This window comes from Protopterus annectens, chromosome 7.part0, assembly GCF_019279795.1.
Source record: "Protopterus annectens isolate FY-2018-M chromosome 7.part0, PAN1.0, whole genome shotgun sequence".
NCBI lineage: Eukaryota > Metazoa > Chordata > Ceratodontiformes > Protopteridae > Protopterus > Protopterus annectens.
In genome coordinates, this window is record NC_056739.1 from 661,981,154 (window position 1) to 662,002,623 (window position 21,470).

A 21,470-nucleotide genomic window follows, 5' to 3' on the forward strand; every position below is an offset into this window, starting at 1 on the left:
TTTACCAGGTACAAGACTATGAACGCCGGCCACATCTGACATATCTGTAAAAAGGTGAGGGAGAGGTATTGTCAGTAACACCAAATTTTGCAGTGTTACAAGGCAATATGTGTGTATATCCACATGTACAGTAGCTAATATGATACTGGCTATATTGCTAACATTTTGAGTATGTGTGCCCAACTGTGATTAAAAGTCAACTTCCCCTCCAATGCAGATAGCCTGACACCCATGTACTGTTTCTGTATAGTCTGCTACAATGACTGAACATGTATTATACTGGTGAACAGAGTCGGCTTACCTGGACACTCCTCTGATGTGGACGCTGTGGCACCCACCTCCAGGACGTATGGCGTGATGGTTGGCTGGGAGCTGTGGGTTGATCCTAGGGTTGCCAGGAATTCCTCTGTAGCTGAGAGTGGTTGTTCTGTTGCAGGCCCTCCACCAGTGGCAGCACAATCCCTTTGTTGCTGCCCTTTGATGTGCAGCATTGACCATGTCTGTGGCCCAGTGTCAAACCTGCTCATAGGTCCTGTCTTGTTGGCCAATATCATCAAAAGCCCTCACAAGGTCGGCCCACAATGCTGCCTACTGTTCTTGACTGTGGCGACCCCTTGACAGCTGGATGTGATGGTTTAGTCTGAAAGTGTCCAGTATAGCATCATTTTTTGCTGATGAAAATGGAGAATGTCTCCATTGAGACATCATTCCTATAAGACAACAAGAGGGAAACACATTACAGGACCAGATACATTGATGTCCACTATGTACACACCCTACATACCCATAATGGCTTGCACTATCCACTGCTCCCTCCCACAACATACTCCACAGTACTGTGCCATTGATGCCTTAGCAGGTGTGTTTAAAGATGTTGCAGATAAAAGGGGACATTTACCTGTTATCCCAGGCCTAACATACTGCTATTATTTTTTATTTGGCTGTCTAATGGTGTATTTCTTCATCAGAGTCCAAGGTACACTCCCATTTCTCCTATTAGCTTCAATTTCAATCTGTCAGTGGCAATCAATATGTTTTCCTGAAAACACCTGCTTTAATTAAGATCAGTGTGACCTAGTGTAGTAGGCTGCAGTTGAAAGGGACCTGGGTTCAAACCCTGGTAGGGGAGATTATTTTATATATGTGCCTAACACTGTGACAAACAAATAGGATCATTAAGGCAGTTTAAAGCTCATTTAAGTGTGTTTGTGTGGTGCAGTGCTGCCCTTAGCTCCATGCAAACCCACACTAAAAATTTAAAAAGAAAAGAAAAAGGGGGGGGGTGATAGGACAGTGGTGAAATGGGGGCAAGCAGGGGGGAAACATAGTGAAAGGCAGGTAGGGCTGTGCAGGATGGGTGCAGGGAAGGACCATAGCTTTCCTTTTCTTGTACAGCAACAGCTGTAAATTTTGACAGATTTGGAGGATGGATTTGGAGTCTCAAACCCATGAGAGAGAGGTGAGGATAACACAAATATGTCATCAGGCCAATTAGACCAAATTAGCTGTGTCCAGTGCACATATGTGCAAAATGGAGAGCTATGTATGCGGCAATATTGTTTTTGTTGGACAGGTGCCCATTTTTTTTTTAATAAGGAGAGAGTGGAATGTTGAGGAAGGGATATAGGTAAATGTGGGGAGGTAAGTTGGGTAGGAGAGGATGCAATTGTAGACAAACAAGACAGACAAAACAGTGGACAGGGGCAGTGTGTGACACATGAGGGGGTAAACACCTTGGATGGAGATGGTGTTGTGGAATCCGAGGAACATGTGTCTCTACATGGCAGCAGCTTGACTTGAGGTCCCCTCCCATGGGCAGTCCACACTGCTCCTTCACTTCCCCAAAGGTGACTGTGCTGGCAACTGGGTGCCAGGGCCATCAGGCCCCACCGGATTGTCAAGTTTGCCCTTGAGCTGGTGCAGGTATTGGTCATAGATCCTATGAAGAATCCTGTACACCATGGCTGGTAGTCAATCCTTGGTGACAAATGCCCCTCTGCCATCACTCCCAGGGGGGGACGGGGCCCGTCCCCTGATGCGGTTCCACTCGAAGGTGGGGCAGGACCAGCAGAGAGGGCAACACCGGCTTGGATCCCAGACACGCTGGTACTGGTGCCATGGCCAGCTGAGGTAGGGTAGGCAAATCAACAGGAACCAGCCTACCCTGATGTGCTGTGATTATGGAGGTGAAGCAATGCATATAGGTTATTTATGAACAAAACCATTGTTAGTAATAGCATGCCAGAACACTGGAAACAACCACATTAAATTTCAATGCATATTATGTAAAACACAACAATAAATAAAATAACAGCCAGTATATTAACAGCATGCCAGTAACAGTTATGGCTTAAGGCCAACAGAATAGGTAATTCAACACAATATGTTAAAATGTAACCAGTTTAATACATAACAATAATAAACCATATGCCCCAAAATAAAGTTCATGTAACAACATATGTGAATAGTAAACCATAACCAATGAATAACAATAATAAATATTTGACGATAAGGGGTGGGGCAAGTGAGAAATACAGTCCATTAATACCATTCTAGGCTATATAGTTGACAACAGTACAGCTATCTACTCTACAGGTCTGCACTTTCTTTATGTGTAAAAGTGCCCTATAGCTGCTGTATCATGTACATAGCTCTCAAGCTATCCACATGGGACAATATGGGCCAAGCAGTAACAACTGCAAGTTCACAGCTACACAGAACACTTGCACATCAGGTGTACCTATATTACTACCAAGGTGTATTGTGGGATGATGTAGTGTTACTTTGCTATTTACATAATCATGTCGATGATACATCTGTGACAGGAATTATGCAATGTTAATTACATTCTGTGACAGTGTGACACTTGAAAGACATGTATGTGCACAGTACAGACAGTTAACAACTATCATGCCTTGCTTGGCAGGCATGGAGATAGAACTCAATAGCAGTGACAGCAGTGGACATCTGCATCAAATGTATTAATTGCCTGCAGGCACCTTTAACGCACACTCCAGGAATGCAGCCATACCAGAGCTTACACATTTTTATGTATTTTATTTTTATTTTATTTTATTATTATTACACTTATTTCCTGTTTTTTATGCTGTATTTTTACATTCCTGGTAATGATGTAACAGTCTGTGACATGTAACCACACAATGATACCTACAACCTTACCTATTTACCTGTAGTTCCTGTGGAGAGAATATCTGTAAACATTAAGCGACTGATACTGTAATATATAGATCTACATAGCAATGGATAAGAACCCTGGTCTGTGTGTAGCAAAAATGAACTTCATTCACAGCATTTAGCAGACCGAGCTTCTGGTGATTAATGACTGATGCATGACATTCAAGCATGACAGAGATACAAGGTAATGTATATATGACTACGTAGAATTCAGGTGTACACATTACATTGTTAGTGTGTTGAAATATCTGTGAAGTCAGCAACCAGTATCAAATTATGGGTTATTATTTACAATGTACAACTAGTACACTGTTATACCTGACTGCAGCACCATACCTCACAGCCTGAATGCTTGTAACTGATATGCAATGGTGAAAACAAGACAATCCTGCTGTACACATTTACCTTGGTGTTATTGCTATTTATCCATGTGTTGTTGCAGACCAGTTGTCATAAGTGATTTCTTACAAAACAACTCTAAACCTACACTTATTGCACAACAGACTTTATTAGACATACCTTCATGCAGGCACAGATACTATTTTGTGTTTTTATTGCACAACAGTTGTCATCATTGATTTCTTGAAAAAACAGCCCTACTGCCACAGTCATTGCACAACAGACTTTATTAGAGAAACTTTCAATCAGTTAATGATATAATTTCATGTTTTTATTGCACAACAGTTGTCATTATGTAATTTCACAGTTATGGCACTACTATGTTTTATTGCATATAATAGTTTATTATGGTTAATGCTTTAGTCTTTCCCTGATTTTGGCACTACAGTTGGCTGTCTCCACATCCTGCAGTAATATCCCCTCCAAGATACCCTGTACCTATTCCACATAAGGCCGTAACTCTAGCCATTTGGCTACATGGATATGTGGAATGCTGCTATACATTTACATATACCTCTGAGTTACCATTAAGCACAGCTGAGCCCTCTTAAACTTGACCTTTAAATAAATAATTAAATATATCCGGTTTTTATTTTTAGATGTTTGGTGTCTCAGTGCCACTTAGCAGTGCTGCGCTCTGTGCTGAGCCACTCAAACGTGTTTTTTTTTTTTTTTTTTTTTATGAAAGTAAAAAAAAAAAAATTAAATTACATTGCTATATTCCTATTGGATAGTGCAGGGGTGTGTTACTCATTTACAGACACAGTTAGCACCACACTCCATACACTGATTCAATAAATGTGTCCCATGGTTCTCCCTCAGCAACGCTCCATGTTTAATATGCATGGCATGCTGCCGAGGGGGAACCATGTACACGGACACGGTAACATTCCATGTAGGCTCTACAGTATGCCTATACACATTTTATTAAATCTAGGGGAAGACTAAAATAATAACTGAGGTACAAAGGCCCAAAAATACACTCAGATTTTAAATATTGCTTTATAAACACAGAAGGTTGGTAGAATAACAAGATTTTGTGTTAGCATGCATTTTTCTGAAAGATATGAACTCTAAAATTTAAACATATGTCATTATTTAGTGACTTCAATTCTCAGTGATTTGCCAGAAAACAACAAACTGGAAAAGAACAGACCAAAAATCCAAGGCAAAATCTGTACATTCTATGAAAATCTGTCCAATTGTACACATTAAAAGAAAAAAATGTTCTTTGATGTTTTAGACTATGAGCATCATAAACAGAAAGAAGTAACAAGCAGAACAGAAAAAGAGCTCATCAGTTAATTTATAAACAGCACACTCATTCACTCATTCACCCATGTTTGTTCTCTAGTTCAGGGCCTCAGGGGGAACATCCTATCCAAGCACTCAGTAGGTGTAAGGCAGAGGAAGTAATTCTGAACAGGCCACTGACCCATCACAGCATGATGGGCTCTCAGTGCGTACACACACACACACACACACACACACACACACACACACACACACACACACACACACACACACACACACACACACACATACAAGCAGTTTCGAGGAAATGCATTAGTCCTATAGCATGTCTTTGGAATGTGGACAGAAACTATAGCAGCTCCTGAAAATCCACTTCAACAAAGAGAACATATGCAGACTCTTCACTGAAGGCTCTTCAGCAGATGATTGCACTAAATAACTGAATGATGTGTCAAGTCAAGATATGTTTATTCCCTTGTACCACAATCAATTATAATTACTGCCTTGACCAGAAACAGTGGCATTGTTTTTAATATTAAGCATAGTAAAACAAAATTCTCCACAGTCATAGTTGGATGCTGGTTATTTCATTCAAAAATAAAAATATTATAGCTGCAATCTATGGACTAATTACAGTGTTGTATGCTAAGTGTTTTGTTCAAATGTTTCGCAAAATGTAATTTGCTATAATCTGAATAACACATCATTTTATTTTATTTTATTTTGATTATCAATACAGAAATAAAATACATGGCAAATATTAACATTGATACAAAGTATGTATTCTGGCATTTATGTACCAGTGATATTGTTGGTGATTTGACAGATGTTTTATGATACTTACCGGATTTCTTTAATTGCACAAAAAGTATCACCCAGCCCAGAACCATGATCCTAAAGGAACATATAGAGAGGTTGGCTTATTTAATCACAACAAAATTAATAGAAGTTTCAGCTGCCTTGTAGTAATCCAAATGAAGAAATAGTGAAGGGATGCATTGTTTCGCTCTCTCCACCCCCAAAGTACTGAGCGTATACAGAATTAATGAAGTGGCTAGTCATTTCAGTTCCTGATGTAGCCATCCATCTTTTTAAACACCATTTCCTTTCAAAAAGCCATGGGACTTGCAGTTGGTGAAAAATGGTAACAGCTTAAATAGGAAAACTGTGTCAGCCAGATTTCTTGAGTGATAGAGAAAATGAATGTGAACTTTAGTCTGTGGAATCTCATATATAAACTAGTGCATATCATTCTAAGTAAGTGTGAAATACTGATAATGAAAAAGCAGGATAAGTGCCAGAACTTCATTATTTAAAAAAAAAAAATACTCTCCATATACAGTCCTACTTTTTGGCATTGTTAAAGAGTATTCTATTAACAGAGGAACTAATCTTAATCTCCAGGACTGCTAATTTCTATCTTTCTTTTTATGAAAATTAATCAGAAAGAACTATTTTATTTACTTCTTCATCTGTATTCCTTGCAGTGCCCAGTAATTGCTTGATGTCATGCACTGAAATGCTTCTACACCTCTCTAAGTGAATTGTTAAGACCTGTCTTTTACATTATTTCACTGCTGCCTCATAGCGAGGCATGAGAATGTGACAAGGATGTCAGCAAAGGTAAGCAAGCTGCACTTCAGATGTTCTATCTATCACTCATTGGTAGCTTGGTGAGCCTTGCACCTAAACCCAGGTTACCCATCTGCATCACCACTCCTCTAAAAAATATCGGCAGTGTGTACAGCAGGGTCAGCCCCCACAGCATGGATCTGTTGATCTACCTGCTTGTACTGTCAATCAAACTCCATTTGTCTGGACCATATTCAAGAGTTTTATCCCTCTGTTTTAGGTGAAAACAGCAACTGTAATCAGACTGGACTTAGGAATGCTACACTTCTGACTGCTGTATCAGGTATGCTACACTTTTGACTGCTGTATAAGATAAGCTACAAAGTAGCATCTGTACTTCAGCCATGATACTGGTTTGTGGTGGTGAATTAAGAGAAGCATCACAACACAAAACTGTCAAATTTACAGTTCAACCTGTGACTCCCCTCCTCACTTTTGGTAACAAAGTAGTTAGTAACCGAGCCGATAGGTTTTAAATACAATTATGGGAATGGTTTTCAATGATTCTTAGGATTTCCATAGCTGGTTTCTGTGACAATCTGTAAGAATGTCGGAGAGCTGCTGCTGAAAGTTAAAAGGTGTCAGCTGAGGTGGTACAGACACCTAGTGTGGCTGCTTTCTGTGCTCTTCTCTTAGGTCACTGATTGGAGTCCTGGAGCATAACATGCACATGGAAATACTGTTGAAGTTACATTTCTCAGCTATCCTGTGAATACCTTGTGATCCCACAGGATAATAACAGATGTTGTGTGTGTTTGGGGGTGGGGGTGGGGGCGGGGGCAAAAGACTGGTTTGCCCTGATCAGCCTGCCACAAAATAGATGGAAAGACAGATGGATATTATTCTATGGTGCATATATTGTATAAGGATGTGAAGATATATGGTGGTGGAATGAGGAAGTACAGGAGAGTATACAGAGAAAGAGGTTGGCAAAGTAGAAGTGGAATTGTCAGAGAGATGAAGAACGTAGACAGGAGTATAAGGAGATGAGGTGCATGGCAAAGAGAGAGGTGGCGAAGGCTAAGGATAAGGCATATGAAGAGTTGTATGAAAGGTTGGACACTAATGAGGGAGAAAAGGACCTGTACCGATTGGCTAGACAGAGGGACTGAACTAGGAAAGATATGCAGCAGGTAAAGGTGATAAAGGATAATGAGGGAAACATACTCACAAGCGAGGAGAGTGTGTTGAGGAGATGGAAAGAGTACTTTGAGGGGTTGATGAATGAAGAGAATGAGAGGGAGAGAAGGTTGGATGATGTGGGGATAGTGAATCATGAAGTGCAATGGATTAGCAAGGAGGAAGTAAGGATAGCTATGAAGAGGATGAAGAATGGAAGGGCTGTTGGTCCAGATGACATACCTGTGGAAGCATGGAGGTGTTTAGGTGAAATGGCAGTGGAGTTTTTAAGCAGATTGTTTAATGAAAGTTTGGAAAGTGGTTTGGTACCAATTTTTAAGAATAAGGGTGATGTGCAGAGCTGTAGTAACTACAGAGGGATTAAATTGATCAGTTACAGCATGAAGTTATGGGAAAGTGTACTGGAAGCTAGATTAAGAAGGGACATGATGATTAGTGATCAGCAGTATGGTTTCATGCAGGGAAAGAGCACTACATATGCAATGTTTGCTCTGAGAGTGTTGATGGTGAAGTACAGAGGTCAGAAGGAGTTGCATTGTGTTTTTGTAGACTTAGAGAAAGCATATGACAGGGTGCCTAGAGAGTTGTGGTATTGTATGAGGAAGTCGGGAGTGTCAGAGAAGTATGTAAGAGTGGTACAGGATATGTACGAGGGTAGTGTGACAATGGTGAGGTCTGCAGTGGGAGTGATGGATGCGTTTAAGGTGGTGGTGGGATTACAGTAAGGATCAGCTCTGAGCCCTTTCTTATTTGCAATGGTGATGGACAGGTTGACAGACGAGATCAGACAGGAGTCCCCATTAACTATAATGTTTGCAGATGACATTGTGATCTGTAGTGAGAGTAGGGAACAGGTGGAGAAGACCCTGGAGAGACGGAGGTATGCTCTAGAGAGAAGAGGAATGAAGGTCAGCAGGACTAAGACAAAATATATGTGTGTGAATGAGAGGGAGGATAGAGGAATGGTGAGGATGCAAGGAGTAGAGGTGGCGAAGGTGGATGAGTTTAAATACTTGGGATCAATAGTTCAAAGTAATGGTGAGTATGGAAGAGAGGTGAAGAAGAGAGTACAGGCAGGATGGAGTGGGTGGAGAAGAGTGTCAGGAGTGATTTGTGACAGACAAGTACCAGTAACAGTGAAAGGGAAGGTCTACAAGAGGGTAGTGAGACCAGCTATGTTATATGGGTTGGAGACAGTGGCATTGACAAAAAGGCAGGAGTTAGAGCTGGATGTGGCAGAGTTAAAGATGTTAAGATTTGCACTGGGTGTGACAAGGGTGGACAGGATTAGGAATAAGTGTATTAGAGGGTCAGCCCAGGTTGGAAGGTTTGGAGACAAAGCCAGAGAGGCAAGATTACGTTGGTTTGGACATGTGCTGAGGAGGGATGCTGAGTATATTGGGAAAAGGATGCTAAGGATGAAGCTACCAGGTAACAGAAAAAGAGGAAGGCCTAAGATAAGGTTTATGGATGTGGTGAAAGAGGACATGCAGGTGGTTGGTGTGACAGAGCAAGATGCAGAGGACAGGAAGAAATGGAAACAGATGATCCGCTGTGGTGACCCCTAATGGGAACAGATGAAAGATGATGATGATACTTTTATATTTTCCATTGTAATAGTGTAGTCTGTATGGTAGAGACGAATGACTAAGAATAGGGAGTTAAGTTATAAAACAGATAGTACTCCTTGCTTCCTCAGCAAAGATTAGTCTCAGTAGGGTAGTGACCCCTTTTTAGGTGGGGGGGATCCTGAGATAGCATTTCTACTAGGGAAAATTTGGCCAGGGCATTGGGCACTTCCTCTACATTTTTTGATTGGTGCAGTGGGATCTTTTACCTTCAACTGAGCAACCAACTCAAGCAGATGGGATCTCAGTTTAATATCTCATCTGAAGGGTGACACAGATAGGAGTTAAGCACCCCCTCTATTGCTGCTTTAGTGTGAACAGTCCAGTTACCTGAAGTGGGAATAGACCCCACAGTCTTCTGGTCTTCCAGCACCAATAGTAAATGGGCTGCATGTTGTGTCACTGATAACATTGAAATATGCAGTATAGAGTGAAAAAAATAGAATGTAGGTCAGTTTGTTGTAAAAAAATCTTATTCACCTATTTTTTCAAGTACATTTTTTAATTTAACATCCAATGTGGGTTTTTTACTTTAGTAAAATGCATATGGATGATTTTTACCTGTATGTTAGACCAAGCTTTATACCCTTAAGTAAAAAAAACAAACATTTTTTACATGTACATAGCAAACCTTGCATGATAATTCCATCATTAGCCTAATCTTTATGTTAAATAACCGCAATTGCAGAAAATCTTCCACTAATAAAAAGGACATTCACTTCACACTTGTGACAACCTTTAATCACCATTATTGTGCTAGCTTTGTGGCATGGGTGAAACTGAGTTTTTATAGCAAGAACACTTTTTTCCAGTTTATGCATGTACAATGGGAGTCCTTCCAAACTTTGGCCTGATATTTCAGCAAACAGTATAATCAGCCTTCTATACTCAGCCCACACAGTTGACTTTTGACTACAATCTGTGCTTCTCAGACACTGTTACAAATGAAAGTGTCCATACTTTCTTGATGTCAAACCTTCACCCTCACAGAAATCAGATCATGACAACAATCAGAGAAATTTGCCCAGTTACACAGTGAATTTTGTAGAACAGTAAGCATTTTTGACAGGCAGCAGTTACCAGTAATGTGAAAATGGCTAACCAAGACAACAGTTATTGTGTATGTTACCTTTTCCATGGAGATACAGAACAGAAGGACATGCATATGCCTGCACAGAATACACCCATATATTAATTCAGTGGAAGAAATGATGACCACGCTCAGCTATGGTTACTTTGTCAGCCTCTGAATGTGAACACAGTCGTAGGAATGCAAATCCATCTGAAGTTTTGTTTGTCTCCATTCTCCATCCAACATGGTACTAAACTAACTGCTTCCAGGCCTAAGTCTTAGGACTTGTACATTGAAACCCCTGTCTCATGTTAGCATAGTTTTAATAGAATTTCATAACCTGTGCAATTGTGTGTCCATATATATTTAATGGTCATAATATGCCATCTCTCATTTCTCTTTCTGTGTCATTTTATATTTTCTTGCCAGATACATTGGATATTTTGCCTGTGAGACATGATGTCACTTAAAACAGTTTTGTATTTGTAGACTTGCAAAATGGCAGTGCAAAACATGTCAAAATGCTGTTATATCTCATTATTCTCAAGTTTGCATTATTACATTCAGTAAGAACAGATTACTTTCTGTTTCCAAGCAGGTTGATTTATACTTCAGCTTCCTTCTGAACTTGGCAATTAAATAAAACTAATTCAGAAAGGGCATATGAATCAGATTTTTAACTTTTCCAAGATTGCAGCTGCACTGAAGCATACCTAGCATCTTCCAGTGCTCTCTGCCTGGGTAGAGTAGTTGACTCATTACATGGTACATTAACACGCTTTGTCATAGGGATCAGATAATCAAAATATATAACTCCTCCATATTTACTTGCTGTATTCAGTATGAAAAGGGTCTGCCAGCTATATTTGTAGTCAGTAACAAAAATGCTTCAATAAAAATGTTGAGAATTTCATTTAACCTGCAGACAAAATCATTTATTAAAAATGCTACACTTCACTTCCTACTTAAATAAATAAATTGCCTTGACCCCTCTGACATCTCCTCTCTGGGCCAGTAATCAAGGAGCCTTAATCCTCACTACTGACACTGGAGAAAGACATTCACTTTGGACAAAAATAGATACACACAGTATTTCCAGATGCAGCTCTCTGCATCAAGCACAATTTCTCTTAAGAGCAGAGAAAACATTTAATCAGGGGTATGGATTTTTTATTTCTCTGTCTCCAGTGTCCCATTGAGACTCCCCACTGGCACAGCTGTAGAGCAGAGTCCTCAGCCAAGTGTCCAAGCCAAGTCCTCCAGCACCCTCTCCGTGAAATCAGTGCTTTGTGTCCCTACTCCAAGCAGTGACACACACACACTCTTGGAGATTTGATTTTCACACACACACACTCTTGGAGATTTGATTTTCACACACACACACACACACACACACACACACACACACACACACACACACACACACACACACACACACACACACACACACACACACACACACCTGGGAAAGGCTGGCACATAATTACTAGCTATGCCCCCTTCTGCCTAGCTATAACATAGTTACACTGCCATCAGACACTCCAAAGCCAGCTACTCTATAACTCTTAAAGAGTACTCAATTATACTGAGTGAAATTAATATTAATACAAATTATAGTGCTTGGCTAATGCAGTAAGGCTTTCAGGAGTAGCCACATTGTCATCAAATAGATATGAGTGCTCCCAAAGGTTAAAATATTCTCTAAAGGACTGGCCATAATGAAAAGTTTAAATATATTTAATAATAAATAATAAAAGAACATGAAAATACAGAATATCTATTTACAATAAACACCAGAGTTTCAATCACAGGAAGTATTAGAAATAACACAGGTGGACAGGTTTACACAGTTACAGAAAAACAATAGTTCACTAATCTCACTATATTTTCCTGACTGATCTAAAGAATTATTATTCCCTGGTTACTTAGTAGAGCAAGGCAAGATGAAGTAGGTGAGGGGTCCTTCTATGTCAGGTTCCAATAACAGACTGCTATGAGACTTCACTCTCATCTGGTATTAAAATATTATTACAGAACTGGCTTAAAGAATGACATCCCACACATCTGGTCATATGACTTCTGGTTCCCATACTACTCCTTTGGCTAGAAGCTGCCAGAATTTAGCACATATGTGTTACAGTGCATATCTCAAGCTTTGCTGAACTTTATTGCAGCATTTGGAAGGTGTAAATCAATTGTAACACTTCTGCTTGTCCTACAGAGACTAACAAACCATACTTCCTACAGACATTGCATCTCTGGCTTTATTCAAAACGGTGAGATAAGATATTTATGGCTTAGGCCCAGTAATTTAATTTTAGAACATTTCTTCAGAGTTAGCTGCAGCTGGACTGTGATTAATCTATTCTCTTCCAGTATCCTTTTTTTTACAATGTGTACATTTCAACAGTTACATACATGTATATTTACTTTTCTATTCAGCAGGGCACACTGTTGGTACATTTTTAACATAAGCAGCTTTACAAATAAAATGTTCAACAAAAACATCTGTACAAATCAGTTTGATATACAAATGACATATAATTCTTTACAAAATTCTAGCTAGCTGTGCTGGCTTATGTTGCACATCCACTGCTTTACTTCTCCTGGCATAGCTGGCAATACCTCATGGTCACAACCCCCTAAGGCATTGTAACAGAATGTGTATATGCTTGGAAAAATATAAATCTTGACAAACAGATTTCTCAGAGGACTCAAAGACCTGTTATTCCCTGGTCATTAAAACTCCCAACCTGTATTTTGATAGCATTTATGACAGAATGTGGTATTTCCAAAACAGAATTATGGCACTCCATTCCAAACTGAATGTAGTTTACAACACTGCATTTTAAACTAAAGGTAGTTTACAACACTGCATTTGAAAAAGAAGATAGTTGTTCTCTTCAGAGAAGGCAAGCAGCAGTATACACTTAGAAAGAAAGCCTTAAATCTCGTCACTTTTTTTGTTACTGATTTTCAAGAAGGCTCTTGCAAGGTATGTTATTTCCTTTTTTTTTCATCTCATTATCCAGAAGGTTGTATCTCTGATGTGGTTTGACAGTCTATGACATTTTTCAGGGAGATACAAAATGCCCTTAGATTGTCTTCCTAGCTTGCATGGTAATAGTGCATCTTTGGTTTTAATGAAAATCACTTCATACCAAAGCAGTAAAAATGAATAACCATCGGACATTAATGACATTTATAGAGGAGCTGGCTAGGCTTAAAATGGCCTGCATGGGCAGCTAGCCCAGCACTTACCTATGAACCTACGTGGAAAAAAGACTGCAAGAAAGACCCAGCCAAGCTGGCCTTCACTGTGTAAAACCTTAAACCTTCTGTAGTGGATGTCCATGGGTGGTTTGTGGTACTGGACTGCTTAAATGTAGTATTCCCAAATTAAGCATTATTTTTTAATATTTGTATTTGTAAATTGTTTTATTTCTTTGTTTTCCTTAAACATAGTTGACTCTTCCATTCCAGGGATCTAATGTACAGAATTCTGATTTCTATTTTAAAAATGTCAGCTGACTGCGCTCAGTTATTTTTCAAATTACACAGCCTTTATGTTTTACTGTCATGGACAATAAGGCAAATGCCTCTTGTCCCAGGTTCTAGTGCCATTACTAGGTATACAAATAATACTTCAGTGGAAGTTCCTTGGCCTGCTAAATGAAATTCCAAGTTGCCATTCCTATTGGTCCTGACTGCATCAGATGACGGAGGTAGTCAGACTCAAAAGTGAAAGAATGTCTGTAAATTTACCTTGATGGTGCGAGCACAGGATCATTTTTTAATACTTTTTTAAAAGGAGAATTCCACCCAAATGTCAAGTTTTTCTTTCTAAAAAGTCATTTTCCTTGTCTGTGATCCAGCAATAAAATGTCACATATAGAAAAAACATCATTTAGTAATTAGTCCATTTGTTTTTGGTCTAAACTTATTTCTGTTTGCATTTCCTTCATGAATTTGTCTCATCACCTGTTACATCATAGCAGCTGCTGAGAGAGGCAGAGTAATTAGGTTAGGTCACTTATTCCAAGTTCCAATTACAGAGCAATTAAGAAAACAATGGCTCTTAATGACATTTAACTGTGCCTTATCTGTCACAAATTTCCAGTATCACACCTCAAATAAGTAACATAGCCTGGAGGATGAACAAAAGCAAGGCTTTCAAGTTTAGTTTTCAGATGTAAATGAACAAGAAAAGACAACTCACATTTAATGTTATTATTTTGTTGTTGTTGTTGTTTCTTATTTAAAATTAGTTTTCTTTCACTGCAAGTGCCACAAAGAAAGAAAATATTTTTATCTTCCTTTTATTTTCTATCATTGATTGCGCAATTTTGGTAAAAGTGCATGATTCTTCTGATGTTTTGTTACAGCATTTTTTTGTATTTCTTACAGTGTTTTGCTGAGACAAGTCAGTGAGTAGATTAACATCAAATACTCTAATTCTAGTTACAATATTAAAAACTGTGAATGCAGCACAAACCATCTCAACCCACATATCACCTATTAATCACAGGGGTCAGATTTCTAATAGTAGAACACTGATCTACAGTTGTTCCTTTTTAAAGAACAATTAATTTGACTTCATTTCAAGCCTGTCATTTAAACAATCCTCAAGTTGCTGTATCAGAGATGGCCAGTTATGGAAATTAAAGGAAGCAGAATAATTAAAAATGTGGACTCATGCTGACAGTTAAAAGAAGCAATCCCAGTAGTGCTGAAATCATAGAAAGTGATCCTCTCATAATAGGGATTTTTCTCTGTCCCTTTACAATGACACCAGGAAGGTGATCATTGACAATAAAACGAAATTATGCTACCCATAGCACCCCCTTTTGGGGCATAACAAATTAGAAAATAATAATAACCACTTACTTTGCTGCAGAGACATTAGTAATGCAGAAAAGTTCAAGGTATGCTGAAAATTTTATGTTTTTTTCTCAGGTTTGGGGAGCAGTTCACTTTTAAGTAGTATTCAGAACAATCTAGTTGCACTGCCAGCCAGCCTGTAGAATGGTGTAATGGTATGGTATGTATTTTTATTTGAATGTGAATGTGTATGACAATGTGTGGATGTATGTCTAGGTGTGTAGGGGGTGCACTGTAAATGATCTAATATCAATGAATTGATATACATTACATGCATTTATTAAATCAAACCAGACATCTGTGATACACAGAGTCAATAATGTGACTGTGGTTCATGGGACACATCTGTGAGAGAGAGAGAGAGAGAGAGAGAGAGAGAGTGTGTGTGTGTGTGTGTGTGTGTGTGTGTGTGTGTGTATGAGGGATGGTTACAGTAGGCTTCACCATGTTTGCCAGCAACAAGCTGAAATATTACTGTGACTTTTTATGCATTTATTCATTCATTTGTTCAATCAGACACCTGAGGTATTCAAGGTGAATAAAGTGACTGTATTTGTGTCTGTGTACTGTAAGGGGTTAAATAAATTGCTGTAACATTATTATTATTACTTTTTAAACAACTGAGGTATACAGAATTAACAAAGTGACTATAATTGCTGGATATGAGGATCTTTCAGAGGAAAATGACTGACCCTCCTGCATGTGCTCAACTTAATCTGTCATTATTCTGCCTTTTCATGATTTTTGATGTATCTGTGTGAATAACATTGGAATACTTTACAGTGACTACTGATTTGTGAAACAAAGATGAACTGCATTACTGAGAACAACATATTTGTTTCAGTCAGAAATCTGAGGTTTACAGAGTCACAAAGTATCTATAATTGCTGGGTATAGGTTGAAAATAACTGATTATACTGTCATTTGAGCAGGTTAAATGGTCATTATTCTGGGTTTTCAGCACTGATATGCATTTATGTGAAATAAGTTGTAATACTTTATTGTGACTAGCATTTACATGAAACAAATTTGAAATAAATTACTTTGGCCACTGTTTTTTTTTTTTTGTTATAATAACATGTCTTAGATGAACACAGGCAACTATGTGGCTCTAATTATTGTGGACTAGTTGCTTAAATGCAACTCAAAGACTAATCCATTCTAGCATACCTCTTCACTGTCCATATTTTTGGAAAATGTCCAGTCCATATTTATGGATGAAAAACACTGAATCTGCTGTCCTGAACCATTTAAACAGTCATTAATTTTCTTGTCAGAATTAGCACTCTGACAGTGTTTTTATTATAGTAAGACATCTGACTTGTGGACAGTCATTAAAGAGTCTGAACTGATTGATATGGATGCCTCCTCTGGATAAAAGTGATTTACCGTGCTGTTCATTAACCACAATAAAATATTCCCTAGACTTTTATTTGCTGTAATCAGTGTAAAATAATTGTTGCTGTGGTTTATGTCTGTATGTGGGGAATGGTGTTGCAGTGTTTCTGAAAAGCAACAAATTAAGCAATAATATCTTTCACTTCCATTACAGTTATATATTTACATTGTGCACAGTGGCTAGCTATGTTTGTCAGTCTGGGTAGGAAGTGTATTAAAGCAGCTGATTACTGGCACAGTGGTACCATCTCACAGCACTTGGTTCTCTGGTTGAGATCTTGTCTGTGAATCCAGTGTGAAGTCTACATATCTTCCCTGTCTCTTTGTGGGTTTTGTCCAGGTGCTCTGATCATATCCAACACTCCCAAAGACTGCTTTAGATGAATTAGCAGTCTTTAATTTGCGTGTGCATAAGTGTGCTTGTTTGCATGAGTATAAATAACAATCTCCACCCTTCCTGGTAATTAAAGACTAATAAATACATTAATTAATTAATTGATTAATTAATCTATTAACCCAAACTTTAGATGGAAAGAAGTGGGGGTAGAAACATGCATTAAAATATTATTCCCTTTAAACCAAGTTGGTTGAACTACCTTTAAAAACGCTGCTTACTGTCTGGGAGCAAGCTCCTTTCTTCACATCTAATGCTTTCTCTCGTGGTAACTCAGACTTTTTCATTAATGTACACTAACTTAGTCATTCAAAATTAGATAGTTCTATTCTTACTGAATCAGATAAATCACCCGAATTGCTGTGTCATACTATCTTCTGGATTTCAGTTACACGAATAGAAATAGTTTCTTTAGATCCTTTTTCTTGCATAGCAAATACTAAGAATTTAATATATTGAAAACATTCTTTGCTTATGGTATGCTTACAATGTGTGTTTTATTATTGCTGCCTTGTGTTTTTTTATTTCTTTTCTAATAAATGTTAACTATCTTTGTAGGTTTTTATCGATACCTAAAAAAGTTGCTAACTGATTTTTTTCAAGCAAGTCTACTGCTCTACTTGATATGAGATACATCTCAAATGTTTCAGTTAACAGCGTCCACTTTTCAGAAAAGGTGACATGGCATCTGTAATAACATTATTGGCTGAGATGTGACCATTTTAAGCAGAAATAAGCAAGACAGAGAAGTTGTCTTCTGCAGTATGAAAGACATCAACAGCAAATAGCATAATATGTGTCTATTAAGATTTGGTGGTAAAAACTGCCATTTTTAATTTGATTCCTGTGGACAGTAAAAATAAAATGAGAGTTTACTTGATTGTTGAATGTAAGACTGTAAACATGCATTGGAAGAAAGCTGTTGGATATAGTGCTGCACTGAAAATGCAGAAATGTCTTAAGAATGTTTAACTGCAGTCCAAAGATAATGCTTGACAGGGAGGCTAGCATTAAGGTATCACAAGCAGTAAGCAATACTCTGGTATCATGTGATATATTTAAAACAACTGGATGCTAAATATAGCAGAGAATAAAGAAAAACAGGTACCAAAAAAAAAAAGAAAAAGAAAACACTCACACATTCAAGGTGGTGATATTTTTCCAGAAACATAAAAAATCCATAGTCTGGAGAAATCATAGGGTTATAGGATCATAGGAGGTTACCAGGCTATTGACCCAGAGGTCATTTCAAGCCTAGCTATTTCATCCCAATGTGATACCATAGATACTCTAGTCAATACCCAGGATTGTATTTAGTAATGACTGCCCATGTCCAGGAGGGTTGTGGGCACTATCCCTGGTATGAATGTATAGTGTCCCATCCACTTGTCCAGGTTTGTTTTGAACAGTGTCATAGAGATGCTCTTCTTCACATGAATTTTCAGCCTATTTCAAAGATGCAGCAGTCACTGGGAGACAAATCTGTCCCTCCAGCACATCCTCTTCAAGTTGCAGGCCATATTTAGGTCCCTGGAATGAATAACTCTAGTCTCGCTTGATTTACAGATGTGCATCAAATTCATTAGGTTTGGGTTAGAGATTGCTCTGTAAGTGAGGCATAAGTCTTCCCTAAGAAGTCTGTAAGATACAGATTATAGTGACAAGGACTTTATTCGGTCTGTGTAAGGCATGTGCTGGAGTCTCTTGATCTTCTTTGTTAGAAACTTCTGAGGACTCTCCAATTGCTGCAGGTGCTTTGTACAGAACATGCCAAAAGGGGCATTATGCTCAATTATGGGACTGATTAGTGACAAGTATAGAGGGGTTATAACCTCCTTTCCTCTAGAGGCTATGCCTTTGCTAATCAAGGGTGCTACATATAAAGCCTTCCTTACTACAGCAGACACATGGTGGTCAAAGTTAAGTTCGCAGTCTAATTGTCATCATAGATCCCTTACCACTTTATAGGTACATAGGGTATTGTTGTTAATTTGATAGTGAGAAGAAACATTGTTTTTACCAAAGGGAATGATGATGTATTTCTTTGCATTTAGTTTGAGACTGTGACTAAGACAACAATTGTTGGTTTGCATAAGACCCCCCTGAGGTATACTGACATAATTTAGGGATTCGATAATTGTACCCAGTTTGCAGTCACCCACAAACCTGTCAGCAATAGCCCCTTAGTTTTGACCTGAAATTCTGTGAAGTAAATACCAAACAGTAGGGGGGCCCAGTCGGTTTATTGTCGCCTCTTCCCTGACGTCAGTGCGCCAGGAGTATAAAAGATGCAGCCAACGCCATTTTCTTCAGTCTTTCTTGCCGCGCGGTGCCCAAAGCAAAAGCAGTTCACAAGTGCCGATCAGCCGACTCCTGAGATTTTCGAAATTGAATTTCAAATCCGAAGTCTTTAATAAAGCTAAGCACCCTGTTGGGGAAACTTTTTTCTTGCTCCAGACCGATGTCAGAAAAAGTTAACAATTGTATTTCTTGTGGGAAGCAAATACCTCATAAGGATTTTCATTCTTACTGTATTCCTTGCCTAGGCCCTGACCACGACATTGCTAATTGTCAGTTTTGTGCTAGATTTAACCAACGCACTGTTAAGCGTCAGTACGATTTTGCTTTTCATTACTTTGGCCGAAGGTTTAACTATATAATGCCGTCGGAACAGCTGATGACCGGAATTCATAAAAAGCACAAGGAAAAAGAAAAGGATAGGCATCCGAGGTCCAAAACTGATGACGAAGCCTCTTCTAGGCCAGTCGCCGGTTCACCAGTTTTCAGTGAGGTTCTTTCACAGCCCCTGACACCTGCTACCTCAGAGCCACAGGCTGCCTCTGACTCCCACGTGGACACAACTAGGCCTCTGGATACTCAAGGTATTGGGCCTTTGGAAACTAATCCCTCAGATGGGTCTGGAGCCGCTGAGCAGGCATCGGCTTCTGAGGGTTTTTTCAGACCTACACAGCTTCATATCAAGCCAATTTCAGCATCCAAGACAAAGTCTAAAACAGTTTTAAAGACAAGGAAACAAGTGCAGCATTCTCCAGGACAGACTTCCATGCCTAAGAAACAGATGCTCAAAATGGCCGAAGACCTAATTACTTTGATCAGAGGTTCCCATCCCCCTCCTGATAAGAGGCCTAGGCAAGACACTGAATATGATTCTACTGACCAGGTTTCCATTTCCTCTGACTCCTCTTCAGAACAGGGATACTCTATTCCTCCCTATGAGGATTCTGATGCTGAAGAATCTATTCCTTCAGCTTCTCCTCCTGAGTATTACTCCTTTGGGGAAACCCTGCATACCATGAGGGAGTATTTCCACTGGGAGAGCCAATATTACTCAAAATCTAAGAAAAGGCTCAGAGACTGTCTTTTACTAAATCAGCACAGACCTCTTGCTATTCCACCTCTTCTAGACATTGTAGATGATGTATTTTCAGAGTCCAGCCTGTCTCCCGACTCTTTACCTCCTGCACCTGTTAAGCCAGACAGATACTACAGGGTTCCAGACTCTCATAAATTTCTATATAAAAACCCTGCTGATGACCCAGAAACTATTTCTCAGGGTCCCAAAGGGGTCAAGACAGCTACTGCAAAAAACCCTGTCCCCCCAGATAGAGATTCAAGGGCACTGGACAGATGGGGGAAAAAAGTTTACACTTCTGCTACCTTGACTGTAAGGGCTTTAAATTGTCAGTTTCATATGCTTAAATATCAGCAATACTTAATGTCTCTGTTAAAACAGAAAATGTTGACAAATTCTGAATGTTCTGAGAACAAGGAAATGCAGGATTTATTGCATGCAGCTGAAAAGTGGGAAAGCATACTTTGCAATGTGGTTATGATTCACTGGAGGCCTCTTGCAGGGCCGCTGTAACAGGTTCAGTCATTAGAAGACATGCTTGGTAAAAGGAACAGACTCTGCCTAATCATGTTAAAGCAAAATTATTGGATGTTCCATTACAGCATGATACTTTGGTGTTAAGGCAGAAGAGGTGTTAAAGAAATTAGAGGATAAAGCTAAATCTATGCAGACAGTAAAGGATTTCTTACAGGTACAGCCACCCAGATTTAGCAGGAACTGGCCTTCTAAGAATTGGTCCTTTCCCATGTCAGACAGGCCACAAAGAGGTTGATACAGATGCCCTAGAGGCAGACAACAGCCCCAGGGTTCATACAGGCCCAAACAATGGGGTGCTTCTACCTCCAAAAGTGGAGAAGACAAATCACAGCCATTTAGAAAACAGTCCCAATGACTTCCCTCTGCCAATGCCAAGCATTTATCTTTTGGCAGCACACTTAGGGGGAAAGCTAACACTTTTTTCACAAAATTGGCACATGATCACTCAGGACAAATGGATCTTAAATATAGTCTCTCAGGGCTACAGGTTCTACTTTCACACCCTTCCAAAGGCAAAAGGTATGCCAGACCTGCCACACAATCAATGGGCAGAGGCACAAAAACAAG